Here is a 16,152-nt window from a genome sequence, read left to right on the forward strand (position 1 = left end):
TTCCCATGTTTTAGGTCATTTACTGTTATTTTATTTCATTCCATCTACCAAAATCAATTTTAGGATTTTAGGTCTCACTAGGTCTAGGGTTTGCCACCATGGTCATAAAAAATTTAATAAAGGGTCAGCAGGCACATGAGGAGGTCTAATAAGTTAATTAGATCAAAATATCACTAAAGATATGCTCAATAAATGATTTTTACCTCAAAACTCTGTTTTGAGGTGAAAACAAAGTTTTTATTTCCTATGTAAAAATTTATGTAATTTGACATGTTTTCTGTATGTAATAAGTTCTAGCTGCTGCCCTTGCTCACCTTGCCAACTCCAGACACTGTAGACAAAAACACAAGCATCAATGCATCAGTTTACCAAGTGATCAAGAAAAGTCAATTCAAATGAAAAAACAGAGTTTATGACCAAAAGTGACTTTGACATTAGAGAAATGGGTTTGGAATAAGTAAAAATCAAAGGTCATCCATATATAAAGTGAAAGGGGTGCCATTTATTATTTTATTGTGTAAAATACCCTTGGAGAGCAAAAAATCGCAATTTGGAGCAAAGGAGATCAAAAACCCTGTTTTCCAAACAAACTTGCTTGGCGCTGTGCATCAGAGGTAGTGCGTTGTGCATCAGTGGCTTTTTGCCAATGTAAATTTGCACGAGTGCTGCGCATCATGAGGGCACTACACATTGGGCCCAATGCACTGTGCATTAGTCCAAAGCTTGTTAAATAGTTCCAAATTGTGCAATAACCCTGAAAAACACTGCATTTCCATTCTACAAGTAAGTGCTAATTTTCCTAGAGCTAAATTTGATGTCATACTTGTGTTCTTCATGAATCTTGCATGTTTAAAGTGAAACCCTAGCTTGTCTTCACTGTTTTCCATTTCATTGTGCAATTGTTACTCCACCATCGTAAAAAACATTATTAAAATCTTTTCCCTTTTCCATTTGCCTAAATAACTCCATTTATCTCATTTTTCATATCCCACTCCCCTAAAACAAACAATTCCCTTTACCAAACCCTAAATCCCTCAATAAAACCTAGTTTCCCAAAACTAATCCCTTCATTCCCCAAGTCCATTTCCCAGGAGTAAAATCTCTTCATACTCATCACTCTTGTCTTCCCTCATTACCATTTTTCACCATATCTTCATCACATCATTTTCCTAAGACAAGCTTCAAGCATCATGGAAAGAAACAATGACTCAAGTTATGAAGAGCAAACTTGAAGTGATAGTTCAAGAGAAATGAATGTACAGCCTAGGAGATCTCACAAGGGTGGGAAAATTATTAGAGAGGAACCTATTAATATTCTTGAGCTCCTTGCTTGCCCCCTTGCTACCACTTGCTTCAGATACCAATCTTTCTTTGAGTTTTGTGAGATGGTTGAGAGGGTTAAGTATCATCATGAATTAGCGAGGCAATATGTCATCAACATGGAGGACAATATGGTACACCTTGCTGGCATCAATTTCACTTTTTCACCAGCCATTATTTCAGAGGCAACTAGAATGCTAGATGTAGGGGAAAGGTGGAACAAAAGATAAAATATCAGCAAGCAACACTATGAGCCATACATTAAAGCCAAATATCATAGTAAATTGGGCAGGGTGTTTACTTTAAAGTTCTTGGAGGACCGATATGTTCCACTTATGAAACTCATCATCAAATACTTCACATGTGAGGGAAGGTTCTCCAGACTCTATGCTTATCATATCAGATTACTTATGCATTTCACCAGGGTTAGAATGATGAGTATTCCATATTTCATTTGCAAAAACATAGAGAGGATGACTGTGCTTGCAAAGAGAAAACCATACCCACAGCAGCTCAACAACATTTATCACTTTGTTGTCATTAAGATTATTGTTGTGCATTAGCTCACTCAGTTGGGAGTGCCATGGGAAACCTTCACTGCCCATGAGATCTTCAAGGACCCTCAAATTTTTGCAAATCTTTAGGAGGAAGGTGGTCCTTCCGGGAAACAAAGAGAGCCTGAAAGAAAAACTGAAGAGGCTCACATTCCTGTGTTTATAACTTATGAAAAAGGCACCAAGAGACTTTTTGTAGCTGCCATACGAGTATTATCTCCACCATGGGTGGAAGGGGTCCCGTTTCCTTCACCGGATCACAGGAAAATGCTATCTTCACCTGGGGTGAAAGGGGGTTTTCCTTCTTCTTTAGCAGAACAGGTACAGGACAAATGAAAGCAACAATTGCATGATGAAGGGCCTTCTGAAGGGCAAGACAGGGACTTTGTTTTAGTTGAGGAAGAGGACACTGATTTGGGCTCCCAAAGCTCAAGACTCAAGGATGTGGTCATCAAGGAGAAAGAAGATGAGATCCAAGCCTTATCACTTGATCTTGAGAAGGCCAAGTGGATCATTAACTACCTTGAGCAAGAGAACAAGAAATTGGAGGACAAACAAACAATCATGGAGCTGAAAACCATCAGGGAAAACCGACAAGTAGCAAAAAGAAGGAAAATCAAGATGACATCACTAGAGCAAGAGATAGAGGCTGACCGAGAATCATGGTTGGAAAGAGTGAATATCCACCTTGGGAAGCTGCTTGATCAGGCTAACAAGGAAAAGAACATGTTGTGCCACATGGATTATCACTATTTGGCCCGGAATAAAATTTGCAAGACAAGGATAAGAAGCCTAAAAGCTAAGTTAAAGAGAGCCTTAAAAGCCAAAAAGGAGCAAGATAAACTTAAAATCTTGGATGAAGCTTCTTTGGCCTAGAAAAGCAATTAGTAAGCTTTCCTCTTGCCAAATTTTAAGCAATTTTGAAAAAAAAAATTCATTTCACAAATTTTAATTGTAAAACACAAGAAATTTCATCTGATGCGCAGTGCCACCAGCACTGCGCATTGAGTTGGCTGGGAATTTTGCAAAATGGCTTGTATTTTTGGATTCCTCATGGAAAAATACTAAACCCCAGAAAGTTTCATGAAGTTTGGAGGAGATCTAGGTCATTGAAAGGGCAATAAACATTTGAAAAAATGCCCTCTCTGCCGCTTTTTGGACCCATAGGAAGCAATCTCTTGAGAAGTGACTTTTGAAGGGGCAAATGGACTCCAAATCCAAATATTACAGTCATCCTAGAAAGTAGATAGATAGAGCTTTCAAAAAAGCCATCTTGGAGATAATTTGGTGAAGGGGAAGGCATTCAAAATCAGCCTTCAAATGGCTTTGCGCATCAGGTTCAGGGCGCTGCGCATCAGGCAAAATTTTGTCAATTTTTTCTCAAAAACTCAGAATTTTGCCTAGTTTTCTACTAGTTTGACTTCTTCTCTCATGGTCAAATTCATGATGTAGTATAATGTAAATTGATGTATTATGATGTAAAAATGTTGAAAAATAACTTAAGGAGGTAGATACATAAGTTATAGGTGGTTTTGAGCTAAATGAATCAGTTTCCATAGTTTTAGAGGCAAGCTGTTCCACTGCCTATTTTTGAGTTCCTAGTTTAGATCTTGTTGAAACATCTCCTTGAATTATGGATTTGACCCCTGATGGTTAGCATAGGTGGTTTGATGCCTATATCTTGTACTTTCTTAGTCATTTGTCAAGGTTGGACTCTTGTGGATGCATTGAGCACTATTGTAAATCACTTCTGCAGTTTGGCAAGGAAATGAACAAGGGTTTTGCAGCATTTTGTGGGATTCTTGTGGTAATGTGAATTAGCATTATTTTCTTCTTTTTTATTCATTTTATCTTATGTGTATATGTGCCATCATTTCTCACTACATAACTAGATGAATCAAGATTAAATAGTGGAATCCATTGGTTTTTTAGTGCTTTGCCTTGGGGTTTATTTAGTTTTGAATGCTTTCTATTGTTTGAAGAGGACTCATGACATTTGCATGCCTTTCCAACTCCTCACTTGTCTTTAGACTCACCATTACATTCATTTCAAATGATAAAACACTTGCCTACCTCACCCTTGTTAGTCTCCTATACCAATAGGGTTTCATTTTTCATGATTGACAATGGAAGTGCCAAAAATGTTCATCTTTGATGCTACAAAGGTTCCATATTTTGTGAAGGAACAGGTAGTTAAGAAATGTAAAGAGGGTATGCCTTAAAAGAATAATCAAAAGGCCAGAAAATGAATTGGTCAGAAAAAATAATTGAAATGAACCCCAAAGAAAGACCATGAAAGTGGCTGACCAAAGTGCCACTGCTATCTTGATGGATGGCCCAACAGTTCAAACTGGACCATGCCATGTTTTAAATTGCTTGTTCTAGACTAGAGAATGAATACCTGTCCAAACAGTTCAAGCTTGGCAGATGAGTAGCTACATAGAGAAAGGAAGGAGCCCAACTGCTTAATCTGGGCCCTTGGAAGACATAAGGGTAGATTTAGATAGGAGGGCAGCCAAAAGAAAAGAGGATTATCAGGGTTTGCAAGGCTAAGTGCACCCATCCAAAAGAAGAAAAGATGTTAGGTCTATTAGGCAGGGTAGGCAGTTGGAGGTTGGAGAAGCAAGGTCTGACCACATGATATATTGAAAATCATATCTTATCTCATCAATAAGAGAAGGGCAAGAACAAGGGTCTATATGGCAAACTATTAAAGCATGTCTAACTTCCCTCATTCCCTTCAAAAGGTTTCTTACTAATATCCCCTTGAGGGCTTTAGGATCTGCCTAAACAGTCCTTCTTACATTTCTCCCTTGAGAAAGTCATGACAAGTTGTGACCTTCTTCCTCAAAAGAAGCCACATTTCTTGTGTAAAACCCTCACTTCATACTTCATCCATTTCTGGTTTCTAAGTTTCAGTTCTCAAGCTCAATTTCTCCCTCACACTTCACCTCACATACCCATATTAACTCCTAACCCTATTATATAGCTCCCTAGTACTCCCCACCCCTATTTTCTACAAAAACAATATAAAGTTCCCAAAAAACATATTAACTATCCCCCCCTAGCATTTTAGCTAAGTGACATGGTTATGGGAGACATTAGTCCATCTGGGGCTAAATCAACCCTTCTGCGTCCTTACCCCAGAATTAGTCTAACCTCTGGTTAAGATTAACAACCCACCTAAACCCTTACAAAATTGCCCCCGCAGTTAAACCCCAATGTTTAAATGTTAAAAGGTTTAAATATCTTTAACTAAACATTGTGTCGCATTGGCCCATATTAATCCCACCCGCTGAAACCCATCCGAGCTAAAGTTTCGACCCACAGCTATAATATATTATTTAAATATGGGCGGGTCCCGCTCCGAACTTGCATGCTGCGCCAAAGGCCCCGCCAGCCGTCGATCTCCCACCGTGCCCGATCCAATGATGGGTGTGTGTTTTCAGCCGTCAACGTGCTAGGCTTTAACGTCCAGGGGATGGGCGGTTTTGCCGCCGTAACCCTACCACGTGTCGACAGCCCGGGGTGTTTGGAGGCCTCCTCCCGAAACCGCTTCTACTCAAAGTCGGTGCGGGGAAACCACAAGCCACCTTCCAAAAAACCGCCCTCCGCCCATTACGTCAGCAGTCCCATCACCATGACGTCACACCCGGTCCTCGCCGCTGCCCCACGTCGCCCACCACGCTATCCTCCCGCGCCCACGCTGTGCCACCGTGTCCCGCCACATCATCATCCCAGTCAGTGTCCACGTCACCCGTCTGTACCCGGGGCCCACTGATGATGTCATGTTGACGTCATCGTGGGAAAGTGCCGAAAGTGTGTATGCACCAAATGTTTTTGTTAAAAACACGGAAAGTGACTGTTTTCGGCCATTTTCATTGAAAATGTGCGGCTGCACTGTTGTGTTGTTCCTACCAAACTGCCTCCAGATTTCAAGTTTCATCATTTTGGACGCCGCCACCTGTAAATTCGATGTCAATCTTCGCCCTTCAATCAACTAACCACCCTCGGCGCTATCTAATCCAGGTATTTGCCGAATTCAACCTATTTGCCCGTGTTCTTCCCCTTCTCTGGAATTTTTTCACTCAATTGCCTACAAAATCCTAAATTTAAGGGTGGTGTCCTGTAAATGTTGGCCTAAATTATCTAATGCACCCCCTGTTTAAGAGAACCATGGACTGTTCATAACTAGAATCAATTTTCGCGCTAGAATTTTCAAAATAGTTTCACACCGGCTCGGCATTGTTACCTTTTGTTGTGTTTCACTTCAATGTCTCAGTACATTAAGCTGTAACCCCTTTCTCCTCTGCATTTTCCCTCACTGTCTCTAAATTCAGAGAGTTTGCCAAAAGAAACTAAAGCTCAAATCAAATTCTGCAAAGTTTGTTCTTTTCAATACAACAACAAAATATTGAAGACTTTGGCTTCAGCTAAACTCACTCTGCCACTCCTCTTCAAATCCTCACAAGTTATCATCCTTAGCCTGTTCTACTCAAAAACTTCATTCTAAAGATAACATCTGAAAGTTTTGTAATGGCTACTCCATCAGCTCTTAGTGTCACTCCTATGAATCCACCAAACAAGGAGCTTGAAGCCATGCCTCTTGCTGATAGAGATTACCTTATCCAAGACCTTGTTGGTGACAGAAACCACTTACAGACTTTCTGCCAATTGAGAAACAACTATCTAAGCAACAATGACATGTATGGTATATGGGAGTCTAATCTGCCTTATTATTTCCACCCATCTCTTAATATTTTTCCAGAGATCATCCGCTTATGTGTTGAGAACTATGAGCCAACTCAGAGAGTTGTTAAGTCTCCATCTGGGAGCATATGTTTCCACATTAATCCTGACTCCATCAACCAAATGCTCAATTTCAAGTAGACTCAGCTGTTGTTTCCCTTCTCGATGAACTATTTGCTGGATGCAGGCTCCAAACTCTCCAGTGCTGACATTGAAAAAATCACCAAGACATTCATGAGGGCAGACCGCCAGCCTACAGGGCCACCTCCTTTCTTATATGTCCATTTAAATGAGGTGGGCAAGCTTCTAGTTGATATGATATCTTATGTGCTGGGCTTCAAAACCAGTGAGCACATTGATGAAACAGTGTTGGTATTATTAGCTGCATATAGTCCAGGCCAAACCCCTGCTTACAAGTATAACTTTGCCAAGTTTATAGCCAATAAAATACATGAAGAGCTATTGAAAGTGGATAGGGAGGGAGTATTCAAATATTCATCATATATCTACCACTTATTCATGTATTACCAGTCTGAAAGCTTCCAATGCCCCATCAAGAAATTGGATTCTAAGGGTGAAAAGAGGTCTGCCATCTTCTTGTCATCGGTCTTCCATGAAGTTCAAAACTCTCAATTTTCTTACCGTGAGTTTGTTGACCAATTTGTATACCCAGTCTCTTGCCTCCTAATGAGATCCCCTCCTCCCAGATTGTCATTTGAGATTTAGAAGACCTTGAAACTGTCCAAGAGCTACAAAATAGGTGATTGGTACCTATATCAAAACCATACTGTCATCAGAATCTATGGCTGTGAGCTCTGTCCTTAAAGGCTTCCAAGGTATGTACCAATGAGATTGTTTGCCTTGGAATACTATAGGCAACTCTTTAGTTCTGATCTCACCCATTTTCATAGTGCCAAAAAGAAAGCCCACCTCAAATTCAAAGACCATCTAGGCCCCTTCATCATAAACAAGAAATAAGGTTGGCAAGATGCTGATCAAATTCTCAGGGACAAATATAAGCTAAAGAGGAGCTTCTGGTGGGTCCCTTATGACCTGGAAGGTTTTATCAGTGCCAGAAGAGTTAAATACAGGCTGCTAGGTTATGACCACTGTAAATATCCACAAATTGAGTAGTATGCCAACCAAGATGAGTGGTTGCAAGGTACATTAGTTGAGGAATTAACTCAAGAGGAAATAATGGAGAAAAATGTCAAGGATTTAGAAAAAACTCTTGACTTGGATTCTGTGCAGCAGGTAACATTCAAGCTGCCACATCAAATTGGAGAAGGTACATCCGCTGCTGCATCCACACCAGCTGCCCAGGGACCATCTACATCAGCAACAGGTACAACAAAGGGCAAGGAGATAATGGGTGCAGAAAAGGAAGTGGTCACAGAACAACCTGCCTCTTCAATAGAGCAACCTCAAGTACAGGCTCCTCCACAACAAACAGAAGCACCAACAGTGCCTGCCTTGCAGACTCCTGCACATGAGGAAAGAGGCAGAAAACGAGACCGAGATGAGTCCACACCTGCTAGTGGGTCCACTCAGCAACCCGAAGCCAAGAGGCAAAAGGTTGATTCTCCAGTTGTGGAAGAAATCAGTGAAGAAATCCTTGGAAGCCCAAGGAAAGATAGAGAAGACAGTCAACAAACAGCCACAAGCTCTTTTCAACAAGAGCAGGAAAGACAGCATGGCATGGAGGTGTCCTCCTCCACACAGCAAAGCAAGAGGCCAGCTAGCATCAAGGCCACCTTTAAAGAAATTAAGGCACAAAATGAGCTGCTAAGAGTGCAGTTATATGACCAATTTCTCAAGGCAACACCTGCCAAACAAGAAAGGTTGATGGCAGCATATGACATCAAAGAGGAAAAGATGATCCTCAGCCATTTTAAACCCAAGGTACAACAGCCTCAGTCAGCTGCAGATTATGTCAGAACGAGGTTGGAAGTTATGGAAAAAGACATTTACCCCATGTATCAGATAGAACTGCATAAGAAAACAGGGGAAATGGTCTATGCCACATTGGTGGAAAAGGCCACAATGGCCCATGAGTTAAAGGAATCTCTGAGGAATACTAATACTCAGCTTGATTTAGAAATAATTTCCTCCATAACCAAAGACAACAGAATCAAAACATTGGAGGACATTATTGTAGACCTGGGGCATGATCCTAAGAATCCCAAGGCTATCAAAGCTCTAATGAAGAAAAAGGAGGATGATATTGCTGCTCTAAAAAAGCAAATGAGGCTCTCCTCAACCATGCATCCACATACGGGAGAGCTGGTAAAAGAGAAAGAATCTTAGGACACATTGGACCTCTTAATGCAAATGAATCAAAGAATAGTCCAAATGGAAGAAGAATTGGAAAAGGCACTGTGAAACAAGTAGGGAGAGTCGACCTCCTAGCCTCCTCAAACTGCCCCAACTACTGCAGCAACTATAGAAGCAGTAGTGACCCCTCCAACGGCTACAGCAACTTCAGATTCTGCGGCAGCAACAACAATAGTTCCTAAGGCTAGCATAATCATGGATGAATTGACAAAAGCTATCAAGGAGCTGGAGCTTCAAGCAACATAGATTAAACAAGCCAAAGAAAAATTGGCTGAGCTAGAAACAAAATATGACAAATCCAAAATGACAGTAGCAGAGCAGACCAGAGAGATTAAGGCCCTGAAAGACAGAATAAAGGCCTTGGAAAAGGAACTGAATTTAGAGAAGACTCTGGCTGAGATAAAGAAAATTTTGTGGACCCGGATTGACCACTCTATCACCAAACAATGGAAATCAATCAAAACAGTGCATGAGCAGATTGAGTTAATAGGCCAAGCTCAAATTGAAAGCCAGAAGGCCAGAGTAGCACTAGGAAATATGCCTAAGCAGACTAGCAGGATGATACATTTCCTAAATACTCACACAAAGGAGGAGTTGGCAGCTTTGGACATCTACAACAGAACAGATACCGTTTTAACAGCCAAAAAGGTGCTGACCCTTAGAAATTTTGTGCAGAATTTGGAGAGAAAATGCCAGGAAATGCAGGCTGAGGTAGATGACTACACACTTAGAATGGGTGCATTACAAGGAAAAGGATTGCCAAGCCTACTGACCAGTGCTGGAACACTGCTCACTCATGAGCAATATTCCACTAGGATGACAAATTTCATTACAAATCAGATCACAGCATCCACCAGCACTTCAGAAGAAGCAGGACCTCCATCAGGGCAGAGCCTCTATGACAAGCTAGAAAATTTAATTTACATTGAGCATGAAATTAATCACCTGTTTGAGGTCCTACCAAATTTTTACAGGTACACAGAGGCAGATGAAACTCTAATAAAAATATGAAGACACCAACTGCCTAAAGAAGATTGGTGGCAAGCAATGCTACAAAATTTTCCCCAATGATCTCAGTTTGGTATCTTCTAATCAGCCTCAGGTCAGCGAAATTTAATGTAGCATGAAGACAACTGGCAGAGCGGGTGAGAATAATGACTCAGCAAAATACTGGGACAGCAAGCCCAAGAAGGGAAACACGCAGATTTTGGATAGCGCAGCTCCAGCCGACTTAGTTGATCACAAAAGTCAAAACTTTCTGACAAGATGGATAGCTAATGCACTAAATATTTACTGCAGCATTTACTCTTTCAGCTGTAATTCCTCAGGGGTTGGCATAGAATTTATGAGCTATTAACTCATCAGCTAGATATTTTGTATCTAATTTTTGTATATATACCTCCCCATACAACGTATTTGGGGTTGGTGATTTTCTCTCTGAGACACTGTTTTGTATATTTTCAGACTATCTAATACAAATGGCTGGAAAAGTTCATGATTTCTGCATTGTTTGATGTCAAAGTGATGATCTGCGTTCTACTACAGAATTCCTGTGTTGTTTGATGGAGCAATAAGTTATCCTAAACTATGTTTTGTCTTTCTATGTTTGCTTAACTCAAATATATGTTTCATTAGCTTAGCAATAGAGAAAAAGAATAGTAGAGGAATTGTTTGAATACACCCTCTGCTCAATCTCTGTTGTTAAATGTGTTTTCTTCAGAATTAATCATAAACATGAATTCTTAACTGCTCATGTTTGTATTCATTCTATCATTATGAATGTTGTTCAGGAATTCTTAAATGCTCCTAGATAATATTCCCACCATTCCCTCTATCAGTTTAGTGAAAGATCCTTAGCTGCCTCTCACCCCCTGATTTCACCCCATCATATTACAGATTTGAAAAATTGTTCCATAGATGCTTGTCTAGCTCTGTAGCACAACCTTTTCCCTCAAAAAACATGTCCAACAGTTCACCATCATTGACTCCATGCCCAATGGCCTAGATTATTCTGCAAAAACATGCCAGTTCTGACTGAAATCATCATCCCAACAAATTCAAAACAAAATCTTGTGCATCATAACTAGCCTAAAATTACACCAAAACAAAGCTAAATCAGAAAGAGAGAGCCCTCTCTGGTTGCAGGTAGGCTAGGACCTGTGGCTAAAAGATTGGTTAGTGGTTACTTCGGCCATATTCCCTTTGGAGTCAAAGGGAACAACCTGAGTGATAACATAATTGGCGACTCCGCTGGGGACAGAACGAATTTACAAATTGTTGTCTATTTGTTTAAAACTACAGATGAAGCTTGAATGTCAGCCAGGAAGCCTTTGAAACTATTCTTGTTTTGCGTTTACAGGAGTAAATAAAAGCTGCTTCGGTCAAACTTCATGTTAGTTTTAAAACTCTAGATAGTTGTTCCAAAAATTTGAGCAGTTCCTTGTAAATTCCAAAAAACATTCCCAAAAATACCAAAAAGCAAATTACGGAAGCTGGCTCCTAAAAAGAAAACTAGGTATACCAGGTCAAATCCTGACCCAAACCCTCCAGCTGTTTTTGACAATCCTAATTTAATCCCCAAGATTCTTAGGAAACAAGAGGAACAAGAAGATATTGCTGATTCCAGCCCTGAGGCAGTTCAGCAAAGTTATATCCCAACCCCTGCTAAACCATCAGTTCGTCCTCACATAACCCCTTCTTCTCCTTCTTCCTCATCCACCTCTCAAAACATATTCTTCACACCTTCATCCACTGCACAAACTGCCGTTGTTGTCCCTGTTGTTCAAGCTATTCCCTTCCTTCCTGTTGTCCCATTTATCCCTGTGAATATGGCAAATCGTTATGCCCCTCTACAGCTGCATGGTAATCTTGGGGCTATGCCTCAGGACTACCAGAGTAAGATCACTTATTTTGATGGTACCGGCACATATACTGCCTTACAACATACCAAGAAAATGCAAGACTACTTTGAAAATTATGAAATAGACGATGATGATGTGAGAATGAAAATTTTTGTCCAAAGTTTAACAGGTGAAGTGAGAACTTGGTTCAGAGAACTTGTTGCAAATTCCATAGCCAATCTGGGTGCTATTTACCAATCCTTCTTGAACAGATGGGAAAAGAAAAAGGACCCACTACATATTTTATCTAAGTATGACACCATAAGGAGAGGCCCACAAGAAACTGTCCTAGATTATTGTGCAAGATTCAACAATGTTTACAATGCCATCCCTCAAAACCTTAGACCTCCACCTGATTTAGCCTTAATCAAATTCCCTGATGGATTTGATTCTGACATGGCCTATCAACTGAGGGAAAGAGCCCCTGCAACCTTGACAGACATGCAAAACATAGCTGTCAGTGTAGAGGCCAACCTTATTGCCAAAAGAAATCGTGCAAGAGCTGAAAGAAGAACCACTTTTAAGGAAGAACCTTCAACATTTGAACAAAAGCTAGATTCAATCATCAAAGTCATGGATAGACTTGGGGACAGAGTAGAAACCATAGAAAGAAAATCATCATGGGAAGGTCAACCAAGTACTGCTAGAAACCCAAATTTTAGAAAGAATCATAATCCAAATGTTGGAAGGGCTGATCCCGACCAGCACATTAGATCTCCTTTTCAAGAAAATTATGCCGAGACCTCTACATCTAGTGAACCAACCGAGGATCCTCACATCAACCTAATGGGTCTGGACAGCGAACATCAGGTCTTTCTAACACAAGAAGATCAAGAGGCTTATAATTGCAATCAATTTCAAACCAAATCAGGAGAGTCTTTTGACTTTAGGGAAGGCTATGATGCAGCAGTCTATGAGGTGCATAAACAGTATAAACTAAGGAATAGAACCATAGATGTACCTGAAACTATCAAACCAAAGGACAATAAACAGCTGAAAAAGACAAAGGATAAAACTGCTCTTCCAGAATCCGTTGATAAAACTGATCTACATCCAAGAGAAGTCACAGTGGAGGATATATCAGATGCACAGCCCTCTGGAAACCAGCCATCCCCATCCCTCCCCTCAAAAACAAGTTCAAACAGCATCCCTGAAAATAAATCTAGGACTGATTTCATTCAAAATCATGCCAATCATGAAGAAAGGGTTACTGAAAATTCAGCTGAAAAGGAAAAATCTGTTGCACTTAATGCTAAGACTCAAATGGAAAAGCCCTTCAACTTATAAATAGAAATAAGTAAGCTGAAGATAACTGTTCCTCTTTCTGAATTGGCCAAATATCAAGTGTATAGACAACAAATCAATAGGTCACTCCAAATTTTAGACAATAGGGATGCTGTAAATGTTCTAGATGATCAACCTGAATTGCTGTTTGGCCCTGAGGTTAACGAAAAGACAGCAAATGGAGGGGTTCCACCCTTCTATGTCAGTTTAAACATTCATGACAAGGTTTTACACAATGCAATGTTTGATTTCGGGGCCTCACATAACCTAATGCCCAAATCTGTAATGGAAAAACTAGACCTAGACATCACAAGACCTTACAAAGATCTATTCTCATTTGATTCAAGCCAAGTCAGGTGCTTAGGCTTAATTAAAGATTTGTGTGTCTCCCTGGTCCAATACCCATTAAAACGATTTTGATGGATGTGGTGGTAGCTGACATTCCACCCAAGTACGGTATGCTTTTATCGAGATCTTGGGGGGCCAAACTCCAAGGATCTTTGCAACTAGACATGTCCTACGCCACCATTTCAGTCTTTGGACAACCAAAGAGATTATACCGTGAGACATTAATGAAATATGTGGTGAGTAGTCAAGAAAAACCCCAAAACTTCCCCATCTATTCAATATATTCAGACATGGATTCATTCATTTTGTATAAAGCTGACATGTGCACCAAAGCTTATCCCAGACTATTAGTGGCAGCACAGACAGAGGGATTAAATGAACAATTTGCCTCTCAAGACCAAAAGAACTTTGATATAATTGATACAACAAAGGTGAATGATGCATCAAATGACTGGCAAGAAACCAATCTGCCCATGGCCCAACCTTCTAAGAGTCTCAATACAAACCTTGACCATGAAACCCTATGGTGTTTAGAATTTGATGGCTCTGTAAACAAGTTGGGAGCTGGGGCAGGGGTCTGGATTCACAATATGCAGAATGACCAGGCTGAAGGTCATGCATATAGGTTAAAATTTTGATGCACAAACAATATGGCTGAGTATGAAGCCCTTTTGTTAGGTCTCAAACTCATAAAAAATTTAGGTGCAACCAAAGTTTCAATCTTAGGAGATTCAGATCTGATCATACAACAGATGAAAGGAAACTTTATCACAAATGATCTAAGGTTAAGAGCTTATAAGGGAGCAGCTATTCAAGTACTTGACACTTTCTCAGAATCTCAATTAACCAAAATTTCAAGAAAGCTCAATTTACATGCTCATAGCTTGGCAACCTTTGCCAGCACTTGCAAGCTACCTTTCAGACCCAATCATAGTTTCACTGCTGAAATCAAACATAGGCCTACAGTCCTGGATAACATCAAGAATTGGCAAGTCTTTGAGAGTGACACACAGATAAATAACTTCCTTACTTTAAAAGAAGAATTTTCCAGCATGAACATTGATACTAGCACTATGGATGATCAACAACAGGCATACACAATCAAGCATAATATATCAGCTGAAGCAGCGAATCTAGTGTTGCATCCTACTATCTTTAATAACCAAAATGTACAGGAGCTGAAGCAAACAGATTTTGATGAAACAGCTGAAACAAAAGCCGAAGTAATTGATCTAAAAGACAATTTTCTGCCCATAGGTTTAACCCCTTTGGAGGATTTGTTTGATTCAAATGATATCTCAAGGAAACCAAAAATGCAACCACTGAATGCTGAAATTGAAGACTGTAACATTGGGACCACAAAAAATCCCAAAATGATAAAATTATCCAAGGAATTACCAGCTGATCAAAAGTTGAAATACATTGATTTGTTCAAAGAGTTTCAAGATATCTTTGCCTTGAGTTATGAGGACCTCAAGTCCTATGATACCTCAGTCATCCAACACACTATACCTTTGAAAGAAAACCAAAAACTGTTGGGTGTGGAGCTTGATTATCTTCTATATTCAAAGGTATCGCCACATAGGACCCCTTCGAAATGGGGGTGGCAACGCCGCCCGTAAAATATTCGCTGCAGGGGGGGTCCAGGGGGGGGAGGCTGCGACCTTTGGGAGCCCCCCCCTGGCGGGGGGTTTCGGGGGCAGCGTCCCCGAAGCTAAAAATAGCTGTAAAATTGCCTTGTAAAAGTATAGTAATTTCTAGTCAATCTGGGCCGTTCATTAGGCGGATGATCTAACGCTAGAACTTATGTTTAGTTTATGGTTTTTTTCCCTAGAAGGCAACCCCTCTCTTTGTATGAGGGTATTGTATTTGAGGCTGTGAGATAGATGTGTATTCTGTGAGCGAGAAATAGAGAGGTGAGACTGTGAGAGAAAACAGAGGATATTACAGCGGATTTGCTGTAGGCTGTGTCTCTTCATTTTGCTGGATAATAAAAAGGAAGGACTGACTGTTCGGGGTGGACGTAGCCCAAACTGGGTGAACCACGTATATCTGTGTCTCTCTTGTTTTGTGCGTTTTCTGTGTTTATATTTCTGCAATATTTTATGTGTTCCATTGCTCCGTAATATATAATTTTCTAACAAAAACCTTTTAAACAAAAGCTTAGGAGAGTGAATCCTGTCCTCCTTCCCCTCATTGAAAAAGAAGTGAAACGTATGTATGAAGCAGGAATCATTGCTCCAATCAGGTTCTCAGAGTGGATTTCAAACCTAGTTCCCACTAGGAAGAAGACGAGAGAGATTAGACTGTGTGTTGACCTAAGGAATTTGAACAAAGTCTCTCTCAAAGACCATTACCCCTTACCAAAAATGGATCATATCCTACAAAGGGTAGTGGGAGCCTCTAGGATCTCATTACTAGATGGATTCTCTGGATTCAATCAGATTTTAGTACACCCGGATGATCAAGACAAAACTGCCTTCACAACACCTTGGGGAACTTTTAAATATGTCAAAATGCCTTTTGGGCTTAAGAATGCAGGGGCCACATTCCAAAGAGAAATGGATATAGCCTTTTCCAAAGAAATACATGATTTTCTAGTGGTCTACCTGGATGACCTTACTGCCTTTTCAAAATCATATCAAGAACACTTAGAACATTTG

The sequence above is a fragment of the Pinus tabuliformis genome, chromosome 6 (genome assembly GCF_031772625.1).
Source record: "Pinus tabuliformis cultivar Carrire ecotype Pingquan chromosome 6, CPIR1, whole genome shotgun sequence".
Classification (NCBI taxonomy): Eukaryota; Viridiplantae; Streptophyta; class Pinopsida; order Pinales; family Pinaceae; genus Pinus; species Pinus tabuliformis.